The following is a 12,517-nucleotide window of genomic DNA, read 5'->3' as shown; positions in this document are numbered from 1 at the left end:
CCTTAGAAATCAAAGGAGCAAGGAGCCGATTGTTTCACTCATGGGCCGCAGTGTTGATACAGCCATTTACTTCTGACTTACACAAGCCAATAGACCAACAGAACCTTTGTTCTTCATAATGTTCTGCCTCTTCTTTGAATCTGTGTGAAATACAGAAGAAACATGTTGGAGCTCTCTTTCTGCCTGCAGTTCGCAGAGTGGCGGAGCCAGTTCTGTGTCATTGTTCCTTACCTTGCTTTCGTTCTGTGCACATTTGCCTTTTTTTCTGTTATGTAAGTTATTTTGAGGGAAGGAAGATAGCTAATTCCAGGTTGTTTTTCAAGAAAACCTCAGGGCAGGTTTCAGAAGACGGGGAGGTTCCTCCCTCCTGGCATCATGGAATGTCTCTGTGGTGCTCTTTCCAGTTCTGCTGCGGAAGCACTTGTGTCCCCATCTGTGGCAATGCCATTTCTGTCCCCAGATTCTAACTATGGGTTGGGCCTTCAGGGGAAGGGGTCCACTTCCTGAATTCTTTTGTCAGAGATTCAGAAGCTACGCAGTGGCAGACCTTTCATATCCCTGCTTGGAACCCAGGATACTCTCCAATTCTTCAAATTAATCTTGGAGAAAAAACTGCTCTCTTTCTGTTCTTTCTTTTTTTAAAAAAATATTTTTAGTTGTAGATAAACACAATAAATTTGTTTTGTTTGTTTATTTTTTTATGTGGTGCTGAGGATTGAACCAAGTGCCTGCCTCACACATACAAGGCAAGCGCTCTACCACTAAGCCATAACCCCAGCTTCTCTTTTTGTTCTTTTTTTTTTTTTTTGAAAGGGAGAGAGAGAGAGAGAGAGAGAGAGAGAGAGAAAGAAAGAGAGAGAGAATTTTTTTTAATATTTATTTTTTAGTATTCGGCGGACACAACATCCTTGTTTGTATGTGGTGCTGAGGATCGAACCTGGGCCGCACGCATGCCAGGCAAGCATGCTACTGCTTGAGCCACATCCCCAGCCCCTCTTTTTGTTCTTAAAGGAAAAAAGTAACACATGGACATTGTAAGCTATTAATACAAGTTGCAAGTGTAAAAACCAAATTCCTGTTCCATATTTTTTCCTCTTCCCACTAATAATTATGATTTATACCATGAACACACATGGTCCTATATATAAAACTCTATATTGAACACGCAGACACACACATCTGGTTGTGTGTGTGTGTGTGTGTGTTTTCTTTCTTTCTTTTTGCCAAAATGGTATCATATTATACACGTATAAGATAGTGAGAGCAATGTAAGGATAGTTGGGTTAAAACTATCAGCGCCCATTTGGCTTCCATTACTTTAAAATAGCAGTTTCACATACCCAAACCTCCTTCCTTCCCCTACTCAGCTTGTCCCTTCTGCAGGTTGTACTCACTAAAATCTTTCCGTGAAATTTGCCAATAATTACTGTGACTAACTTTTCCCTAAATTATAGTTAGTACAGGAAAATGCTCATATTTGCCTACATATTGTCCTTGTCATTTTTTTTCTTATTTCCTCCACTCCTTGAGATACTAACAAATGGAAGGAAAATATTTTTTAAAGAAACAGTAATTTGAGAACTCGTTTTACAAGTCTTTAGCCTTGTCTGTTGGTTTTAGGTCTAATCAAACAAGCTAGGTTCAAGTTGAGGGGCATAGTTCTCATCACAGTATTAATTGAATTCTAGCCTCCCCCATATCCAGGCATTGCAATAACTATATTTAATTTTTTTTCTAAAATAAGTCTCTTATGCTGCAATTTAAGGTTTATGTCCTCTTGCTTTCTGAGGATACAAAGAGCAGTTATTTGTGCTCACAGTTCTTCTGATTAAGCCAATAATTGGAAAATAATCACATCGAAATGGGCTTCAGAATCTTGAGTGGTACTTGTACTTGGGAGCTAACAAATATTTCTCCCCTCCGAAGCACATAGTTTGGAAAAACACTGCACAAAAAGCTTCAGGATGGGTTTTCCCAGCAGTCATCCTATATCTTTCAAGATTAGTTGCTGAGGAGGACTGGCAGGAACACTTTGGTCCTGTGGAGTGGAACAAATAATCAGATTCTGGCACACTGCCAAATTTTATTGATCCTTTAAAAATTACGTATATACACATACGAGAGAGAGAGAGAGAGAGAGAGAGAGAGAGAGAGAGAGAGAGAGTCAAGTTCTGACTTACCACCTATTTCTAAGTTGATCTGTCTTTCCTTCAGTACCTGAGGAAAGGGTTCATGGTGTCCAGGTACAAGGGGTTCTGGACAACCAGTATTTCTCTCCTTTAGCTAGTGGCTATCCATCAAGGGGACGATTGCTCTTCTGCTCTGCTCACAGTTTGTTAGGTCATTGTCCCTGTATCCCAGGTTAGCTGAGGTGAGCAGCAGGATGAAAACAAAGGCACAGCTTATTTTTTTTTTTTTTTGTTTTTTTTTGCATCTGAACTGAACATTATAAAGAAATCACAATGGTTCTGTCTGTGCCCAAGCAGCACCATAACGTTCCTGCAGTGTATTATGTTTTCAAGACCTCTTCATCCTTATGGAAAACAATTCTTTTTTTTTTAATATCTATTTTTTACTTGTAGTTGGACACAGTGCTTTTATTTTAAATTTACATGGTGCTGAGGATCGAACCCAGGGCCTCGCACTTCCTAAGTGTGCTCTGCCACTGAGCCATAACCCCTGCCCATGGAAAACAATTCTTTAGTTGTTTGTTTCTATACTAATGGGCTCCGTGAGAGCAAAACTTTATTCCATTCACTGTTCATTCACTGTTCATACCATGTCTGGCATATGATAGGCCTTTAGTAAATATTCATAAATTGACAATAGATACTATCACTTTATGGCTTTCAAGGAGAAGGCCAAGAAAGAGATTTTAATGTGAAGTGTAGTAACTGCCGTGTTCTTTTGAAAATCACCATGAGGATTCTCAAGTCACATTCCTTAGAATTAATAAACGCCCAGTCTCTTCTATGTGCTTCTGTAAGCACCTGGAAAAGGAGCTCACTATAGTCCCTCAGTGGAGGGAGCTGAGTATGGATTTCTTTCTAGTGATATTTGGTGAGGAAATTTTCAAACTCTGAACCCTTTCCTGCAAGGTGGCTAACAAGAGCACAGATTAGTACCCACTGTTCACAAGGAACCAGGGATCATGAACTTTGGTTTAGCCTTTTTCTTAAATTGGCATCAAAGGAAGCCATCTCTAACTATTCACCTGCACCATGGAGCATCATACACATGTACCACTGCACAAATCCACCCCTCTATTTGTTGTTCTGTATGCTTTGTACCGCAAAAGTCTTTTTTTTTTCTTCACTCTTTGAATGCCTGTCTGTCTTGTTGTGGCATTTTTGTGATAAGATGCAGAAAATTAGAAACAGAGTTAGATTACAAACTGGAATAGGAAAACAGATACAAATTAAGAATGGAATAGAAATTATCGTCTTAGGAAACATCACATATAAAGTGATGGTTATGTGAAAACTATTGTATGGAAAGTTGAAAAATGCAATTAACCTAATGAAATTCAGCTAAAAACAGGATAAATGAGTAAGAGTAAATGTACAAATAATATAAAACCCATGTAGCTGGTAGAATGACTAGATTTTTGGGAATCATTTTGCTGTTCTTATCTCTAGTTTGGCATCACATGTAAGCCACTTGGCCACGTGTTTTCAAATGCTGTATGTAATTTTTGTCTTTCTATGCTACTATACATCTTTCAATGTTATAGTGGGAGTAACAGCCTAAGTGTTATGCATTTCACTGAAAAAAATATATAAGGAAAACTTGATTTGTGAAAGTTGTTTCTCCTCATTCATTTGTTCATTTCTTCTTTGGGTCAGTTATCCATTTATCCTGTTGTCCTACAGCATGCTAGACTATGGCAATACCCTGGGAAAGAAAGTGCAATCTTTCACCTGAAGATGCAGTGAGGACTTTGTTACAAAGAGTTTTGAGAGATTTGGAAATTTTGATAACAGAGTCTGTTCCTCATTGCAAAAGGTAAAACTGTGTAAGCTCATTAAATAGGCTCCTACCTGACCAAGTCACTGAAGCTGGTGGATTCAAACATGATGTCTCCAAAGCCAAATGAATTTGGTCTTCCCAAGGTGATTCTAATGAGATGATGTCTCCAAGAGCATCTAGTTCAGAGTAAATGCCTGTTTATTTCTTTTTTCCTTCAATGACTTCTTGATTCATCTAAATATAGCCTATGTGTTTCTTCCCCCCCAGAAATTACTATTTCCCACTCTCAAGAACTGAACTAGGCTTCTGAGAGCAAATTTAATCTATTTTTGAGAAACGTCAATTAGAGAGTCTAAAATGTTACATTTTTTTCCCTTGGTGCAATTCTTTTCATTTCTAATGTTTGTTTTAATAAAAAACAAAAAACTGAATCCATAGGGGAGTCTATCACAGCATACCTTTATCACAAGAAAAGGTGACAACATATAGGAGGTGTGAAAAAAATTATATTGCAAGGCAAGAGAAAACAACACCCAACTGCACCCTGAATTTGAAAGCCTTCAATACTTTATTGCATGCAAATACCTTATTTCCTGTTCCTCGTTTCGAAAATACTTGTAGTTGCCCAACTAAGAAGGATTTGTTTTGCACAGATTCTGGAAATGGCTAATTTCAATAACATTTGAAAATATACACTTTCCCATACATATGTACATTTATATAGATTCATTTAGAATTCCTCTTTTTCCTCTAGGAATGACTTATATTGTAAACTATGCTACTGAGCAGCTTGTGTTTCCATGTAATGAAGTACCACTGGAGAGAACAGTCACTTGTGGCAGGTAGCAAAGAAATTTCAATAAAGTAAACTCTTGGTATTATCAAAATTATACATTTGGGGCTGTTAGCATGGCCTAGAAAAAGATGAGGACAGGCTCATCTCATTAAAAGAGAAGAAATAGTGGAATTAGCTTGAATCTAATTACAAGCCACACTATCTAATGTAAAAACATGACTGTTTTTTCACTCCCATTCATTTTGACTAGTAATTAGTTTTGGCCTCTAAAATGCCACCCTTTAATCATCCAAACACAGATGTGATTTGCCGTGCAATTTAATCTTGCTTTAATGAAGAACTAATGGACGCATCGCAAATTACTTTCCCTGTTGGAGAAAAATTCTATTTCCTGCTTTTCAAAAGATCAAGAGTATCTTGTGATAATAGCCCAAGCGGCCCTGGCAGCCTCACCGCACAGAGCAAACAAGCTCTTTTACTCAACTCCCAATTCAATGGAGAAAAAGAGGCTACAATTAGCAACAAAGCAGGGGAAACGCAGCATTACAGCCGAATCACTTTCTGTAGCTCAACCCCCAGCAACCACTGGCTTGTTAGAGCCAGGTCTAAAGTGTCAGGCACGAACAATGCGCTGTGATAAATTACTCTCTTCAAACAGCTGCACTGCTAATTTTCAATTATACACACAAATGGCTCTCAGATTGGAAGAAAATGGAGTGCATGGGGAGAACAGTAGTAGATTTCTATGTTTGTTTGGTAGTGAGTGTGGAGGCGGGAGAATGACATCTTGAAAAGAAAGCCTTGGTGAGGAGCGGTGTTTGAACTTCAGAAGATGAGCTGTCCTGGATCTTAGGGAGACCTGGGGTTCCCTCGCCTAGCTCTCGTCTCCAAAAGGCGTGAAATTACGGGTTACTTTCTTTCGTGGGTTGGTTTTCCTGGGTTGGTTTGTTTTCACCCGTCACCCGGTTGATGCTGAAAATTCACTGCGGATCTCGCTGCCCTGTCTTGGGGAGCCTGCTCCCAATCACAAGGCTCGCTGCGTACTCTGGCCACCGCTGTACCAAATCCCCACAAACCCTTCCATCTCCTTCCCTACTTCCTTCGTTCCCCACCAACCCAATTGTGCTGGAAGCTTCTACTCGTTCGCTCTCATTCACCCCATCAACAACAATTCGGGACTTCAGTGCTATATGCAGACTCTGAAGAGAAGCCCCCTCCACCCCAATAAGAAACAGTCTCTCTTTTAGACAAGAGAAAAATTTAAGAAATCTCACTTGTTTTTCCTAACAAGATTTTGCCTTAAGGAATGCTAAAATTTGGTCAGACTTCTTTCTCCGATGAGAATGGACATTGTGAGATATACCTTTTACACCTGGTTTTTGGATGCAGAAACACATTATTATTTTTTGCTTTCTTGACTCATGTGTTCTCCCTGTGGTCCTAAATGTCAGCCTATTCTGGGGCTGATTTGAAAATTAAAGTTCAGGGAGGAACCCACTGCTGGATCACCTCTCAGTGTTTCAGGAAGGATTCCCGGTGGACTTGTACCCAAACCACTCTACCTAGACCATTTAGCACCTTGGTGCTGCACCTTCTGCCCCCACTCCCTGTTTTTCAATCGTGGCTATTTCCCAAGAAACAAAAGGCAAAGGTTGGCTTTTTTTCATAGAAAGAGTGTTGCTAAAGAAATAATTTTCTCATAAGAAACAAGGAAGCCACTTCTTGTTGAATCTATTTCTATCTTTGTCTGTGCAGGAGAAGATAGCTCTAGTGTGCGACATGGGGTCTTCCTTTAGCTAGCTGTCTTGGAAATCAGTTTGTGACCACAGTAGCTGCTCTTTTGTCTCACAGCAGGGACAGTGTTGATGCTACTGCATTTTTCATCTTGAAGATGCCACATATCTCTTGCCACCATTAGTGTCTATTCATTGTGTTTGCTGTGCTCATCTTTTGGGAAGCACCTTAGTAGATGGCTTTCCCCATACATTTTTTTTTTTTTTTTTAACCATGATGATTCAAGCCAGGAGCTTCTTTTGACTTCAACAGAAGATAATAAGTGGGCCTCATCTGCTTAAGGGCCACACATTAACACCACACAATCATTTGGCCAGAAGAGGACAATGGCCATTAAAATGTTCTGATTTCCAACCATTTTTTAGAAGATTGAATGTAGCGTAAATTAATGTTTTTTTTTAAAAAGGGACTTCTAGAATGGAATTTGTTTTAAAAAGAGCAATCATTTTAGAAGGATAAGATTGTGGAGTGTGTGTGGGGGGCTCTTTTAGAGTAGTCTTCTTCACCAAGGAAAAAACTGAGTATTATATATTTGAATCAGAAATATTACCATTTAGAAAAGACTATGTGGAAAATTTAAAATGCTAGTCCATTAAAAGTTACTTTTCTTGGTGCAGCACAGGAAGGCTGGGGGTCGGGGGTGGGGGATGGTTGTGATATTGAGTGGAAATGTGGCACCTTTTTTTCTTTTTTTTTGCTGAAGTGGGATTTTACTCCTTCTACTTTATAATCGTTACAGAAATTTAAACCTCAAACCATTTCAGCCCAAGCTTATACTAAGCTTGTTAGTGGTTTCTGATGCTGTGGACGATAATGCCGCAGCATTACCATAAATCAGCAGAATTAACTATGATCTTCAGAAGCATGCTTGAAAGTGGGTGACAGAAGTCTGCAATTTGGTGCTCTGAATATTATGATAACATTCTATATTAAATGTTCATAATCTACTTAAAGCTGAGCTTCAAGTACATTTTGTATTTGTGCTTTTCCCAATATTAAAAGCCAGTAACAATTATTACAACTCGTGTGAGGCTTCATTATTTGCAAATGCAAAATATAAAAATATATGGTCATATATGTATCGAGTGGCCATTTAATTGATTTTTTAAAAAAGTATTTTTTTCATCTAAATGTGACTTGCTTTGTCCACTTAAGAGTTGGTTTGAAATTATATTTCTGTCACATTGACATTTACAAGAAAAATGATCTATAGATTCAAATGCATTTCAGATACTATATTGCAAACTTCTAAAATATGCATTATTCACTCTTTCTTCAATATCTTATGTCAGTTTCACACAATCTTATGTTTTAAAAGGAAAGGATCAATATTAGGCAAAAGTAATACATTTAATTACATGAAAATTAATACCCTTAACATATTTTTGCAAACACACCCCCCAAGATATATCCTCTGACTTAGTCCCCAAATGACCTAGTTATGAGCAAATCAAGGTTTATTTCTTTATTGTCCTTGTTATTCTATTTTAAATTTCATACATCCCAGTATACTAGAGATACAAAGAAAATATCCAGGCAAATCATTCTTAGTAAATGGATAGAAAATTATTTTTTTTTTAAAAACAGTGTTAAAAAAGTACAATGGTTCATTACTTGACCTGAAATTGCCACCTACCAGTTTAGGTTTTCCCCTAAATAGCACTTACAATAAAGTTTACATGCCACAATCAATTGGCTAATTTAGCAGTAAGCAAGTTAGACACACTGAGGATTTTTAATATGTAATTTATCGGACTAAAATGAAGGTCAAATAAACAATGCAAAAATGTAAATGCAACTTTATTTTCCCACTGATTTTTGTGCAAATGGAAGGAAGATGGAATTTTGATAATACTTTTCATTCACAATGGTTATATAGAAAAGCTCATCTAAACCAGATCCTAAATGGGATTAAATATGATCTATTTTAAGTGGATCATCTCATAAAAACCTCATAAATTTCTAGCATTTAAATTCTTTCAAAGAAGCTCTGCCTTTCAGGTCTTGCCTGGGGATGCAGGAGGAGTTTGAGTCCTTGAGATTCCTCCGTGTGCAGTGCTTTCTCCAGTTCACCCTTGCTTTCTTCAGCAGCAGTGAATGATTGCCAGCAGCCCTCCCTCTTAATGTCCCTGTGTCCAAGAAGAGAAAAGATGCACAAAAGCACTTTGAAAAGAGAAAACTGCTATGCGAATACAAGATATACAGCAGAAAAAAGAATAACAGTGATAACAATCACAATTTATTGGGCACCTACTAAGTGCTTCAATATGTGAATGATCTATATTCAAAATTTTTCAATCTTCTATATGCAAAAATTTCTAAACATCAATGTGGGCAATATAACTTTTAGATAGATGAGGAAATCAAGTCTCCAGAGGAGGACCCAGGATTTGAACTCATGTGTTTGGTTCTAAAGCCAGTAATTTAAATCACTGAACTATCCGGGGTCCAATTACTTAAATATATTGATTGTATATCATCATTATATAAAAATATGTGCTAAAATGCATGTTACAAGTTATGTGGTCATTGTGTTATGTTATCACTTATGAAAAACCAAGATTTTTAAAAATAACTTCCTTTCCCAGAGAACAAGATTTGGGAGACATTTATCTCTAGATTGTATGATTTGGAGAGAGGGAAAGATGCAGAGGACTGGCATTTGGGATCACTCAGGCAGGGGCATAAATGATTGGTATGAGAATGAAGTGACTAAATTTGCTACATGAGGTAACTTCAATCAAATCAATTTTTCTTCTTTTTTTGGCATTATATGCATTCATGATATTTTCATCAGAAGCAGCATTCTTTAAAAAAAATGGGTTTGGCAAAGTTCCAAGAGTAAATGAAGATGTAGGGCATGTACGAGCCCTATGGCACCAATACTTATAATGGTCACGAAAATTTAGAAAGAGAACAATGTTTGGAGACTTGCCTTACCATTAGGAAAGCACATTATGCTAGTCAAGATATACTAATATGAAGACGGGTATTCATGCAGAATAGGCCATGCAATCAGTGGGACAGAATATAAAATCTAGAAAAGATCAATATATTCATGGGGATGTGGTTATGATAAAAGACATTTGAAGTCAGTGGAATAAATGAACTCTTTAATCAATGTGTTGGGACAATTGATTGCCCATTTAGAAAAAAAGATGTGATTAAGTCCCCACTGTTCATAAAAATAGTCCTGAAGGATTAGTGATTTAATATAATAAGCAAACACATAAAAAAACATAAAACAAAGTCAATAAAATAAAACCATAAAAATTCTAGAGAAAAATGCAGGAGAATATTTTTCATGGTCTTTAGGAAAGAAGTTCCTAAGCAAAACACAAAACTGCCAAGTCAAATATTAAGAACTTACAAATTTGACTACATTAGGCTAGGGATATAGCTCAGTTGGTAGAGTGCTTGTGTTGCATGCACAAGGCCCTGAGTTCAATCTCCAGCACCACAAAAAAAAAAAAAAAAAGAAGAAAGAAAGAAAAGAAAAAAATTAGAATCTTTTCTGCCATTAAACAAAAGTCATTTTTAAAAAGTTAAAAGGAAAGCAATTGACTGAATAAAATATCTGCAATACACTATAATAGTCATAATAGTCAAAGGAGTAATAATAGTCACAATATGTAAAATTCTCCTACAAATCCAATGATAAGAGAAAAATATTCCAGTGGTAAGTTAGAAAAGAATGTAGAGGGCCATTCATTTTTGGAAGAAAAATACAACTATGTGGTAAGTACAGATGTATTTCAAAGAACTGTAAATAAGAACAAGTTACCAGTTTGTAGCCATCAAACTAGCAGAATTAAAGGCTGCTCTTGTCCAGTGTTGATGAAGATGTGGAGAGGACACATTTGTACACTGCAGTGGAAGGTGAATAGATAACACACCATCAAAATTAAAAATTCACAAACTGTCTGACCCAGGTTCTCATTATAACATTTCTGGTAATAGCAGAGAACTGGAACCTACTATGTGTTGGTTAATATTAGGATAACAAATATGGTGCATCCACCCATGGAATATTATTGAGAATGAAATAAACTTATAAATGGAAAGAGATCCAGTGATTAATGAAAAAAAGGGTAAATCTCAGAATAGTAGGTGTAGCATAGTCTTGTTCATGCAAAATCTATATATGTGTATACATAGTGCATAGGACGACACTTACTTCAGTTGGACATCTCATTAAGTGAAAGGGCTTTGGAGTTAGGTAAGTGTGGATTAAAATTTCCTTGGCAAATTGCAGGACCCTTGGAGGACTCAGTTTCTCCATCTGGAAGATGGAGTCCTATCTTACAGGACTGTTGTGAGGGTTAATGAAGTCATGTACTTGAATCACAGAGCTCCACATCTGGCCCACAGTCAGCACTTGATGAATGGTGGCTTTTATGTTTGTAGCTTTACAACAACTCTGGGACGTGGTGAGATATTTTAACTCCAAATTTTTACATTTGGAGAAATTTGGGCTCAGAGAGGTTAAGTGGCTTCTCCAAGATCAGACAGAACCTGGGACTAGAGACTGGATCTAATTATTATTATTCTGACTTTTTAATAGAAGCTAAAGAAATTGAAGGTTCCATAATTATTCCTTCAAAAATTTCTAATTTTTAACCTACATTTTAGGAGGTATTACTTTCACCTGTGATATGAAAAAAAATTAACTTGTAATGGAAATTGGCATTGAGGGGACAAATCCCTCCAGTAGCTCTATATCATTTCCTATGAAGTGCCTGGCCTCTAGCATCCAAATATCTGTCATTACTGGTACCTGAGGGCAATGAAATAGGCAGATATCTACTATTTTCTGATTAAAAGGATCTCTTCTCCCATGTCCCCATCTCATCCCAAGAATCCTGCCCATTCTTAGATCTCAGTTTTCCCCTTCAGTTGACATAATGCTCTGGCCTCTGACACATTCCTCTGTGGCTCTGGTACACCTCCCCTCTCTACAGCACCTCTCTTTAAGCTCTTCTCAATCACTTCCATTACTTTTTCTACATTTTTGTTTTTCCTAATAGCCTAGCTCTGAGGAAAGATACTTTCTGTGACAATTTGTAAATTAAAACCAGGTAGACCTTTGAAATATTGTCAGAGATATACAAGAAAATGTTAAAATATGAAATGTTAATATTTTTCTTTAAATTCATTAGTGAATCATTCTTCAAAAGGTGCTCAAAACAGTTTCTGAATGATTTTGCTTTTCCAGAGTCTAATATCGTGCCTGATGCAGCGATTAATGATCATTAAATGACTGGATGATTATGAAGTTTCAGATGTTCTTTGTTTCCAAGGAAGAAATACCTAACAATGAGACAACCACCTGGAAAGATTCAAGGACTGTCTATGAAGACACTCTACATAGAGCTTGAAGCTAGACAAGATCACATATAAGATCTTTGTTTGATTCTGGGATTCTAGGATTTTAAAATAAATGTTTGAGTATCTGCTTTTGTTTAATTTAATTTTGTTTTGTTTTCATATAAGATACTTGAATACTTTGGTTAGGTAAAGCTACTAGCTTTTTCTTTCTTCCTTTGTAGAACTACAAATTTAAAGAATCAGTTTTTGGTTTAGAGATTTGTGAGTAGCTTAGAGTCTGGAAGGCAGAGCACAGGGGACCTGGAAATTCTATATTTCTTTTATACTGGTACAGGCACTTGGAAGAAACTTAGCGAACGGAATACAATGTCCAGAGAGAAGTGAGGCATCAATAGGTCATAATCTGGTTAGATAGCAACATCATACAATAAGAGGTAGATATTCTTAAATATTGGCAGAGAATCCCTGACTAGAAACTGTGAGCGGATTCAGGAGGAAGCTTGAGGCCAAGGTGGAAGCAGGTGGGGTGTGGGTATAGTTCAGTGGCAGAGCACTTGCCTAGCATGCTTGAGGCACTGGGTTTGATTCTTAGCACCATATAAAAATGAAACAAATAAAGGCATGATTGAT

General features: G+C 37.1%; 1 long non-coding RNA gene across 2 annotated transcripts in view; it reads left to right on the top strand.

Moving 5' to 3' along the window:
- The window catches only part of LOC113178735 (uncharacterized), an 84,849-nt gene extending 72,864 nt beyond the window's left edge, over positions 1-11,985 (top strand). For both annotated transcript variants that reach the window (XR_013343268.1, XR_013343270.1), the window contains one exon: positions 11,775-11,985. This is a non-coding gene — a long non-coding RNA (uncharacterized LOC113178735). The remainder of the gene's footprint in view (positions 1-11,774) is intronic.
- The last annotated feature ends 532 nt before the right edge of the window (positions 11,986-12,517 follow it).

This window comes from Urocitellus parryii, chromosome 2, assembly GCF_045843805.1.
Source record: "Urocitellus parryii isolate mUroPar1 chromosome 2, mUroPar1.hap1, whole genome shotgun sequence".
Classification (NCBI taxonomy): domain Eukaryota; kingdom Metazoa; phylum Chordata; class Mammalia; order Rodentia; family Sciuridae; genus Urocitellus; species Urocitellus parryii.
Note: the sequence above shows the minus strand (reverse complement) of the source record. Positions and strands in the feature narration are given on the sequence as shown.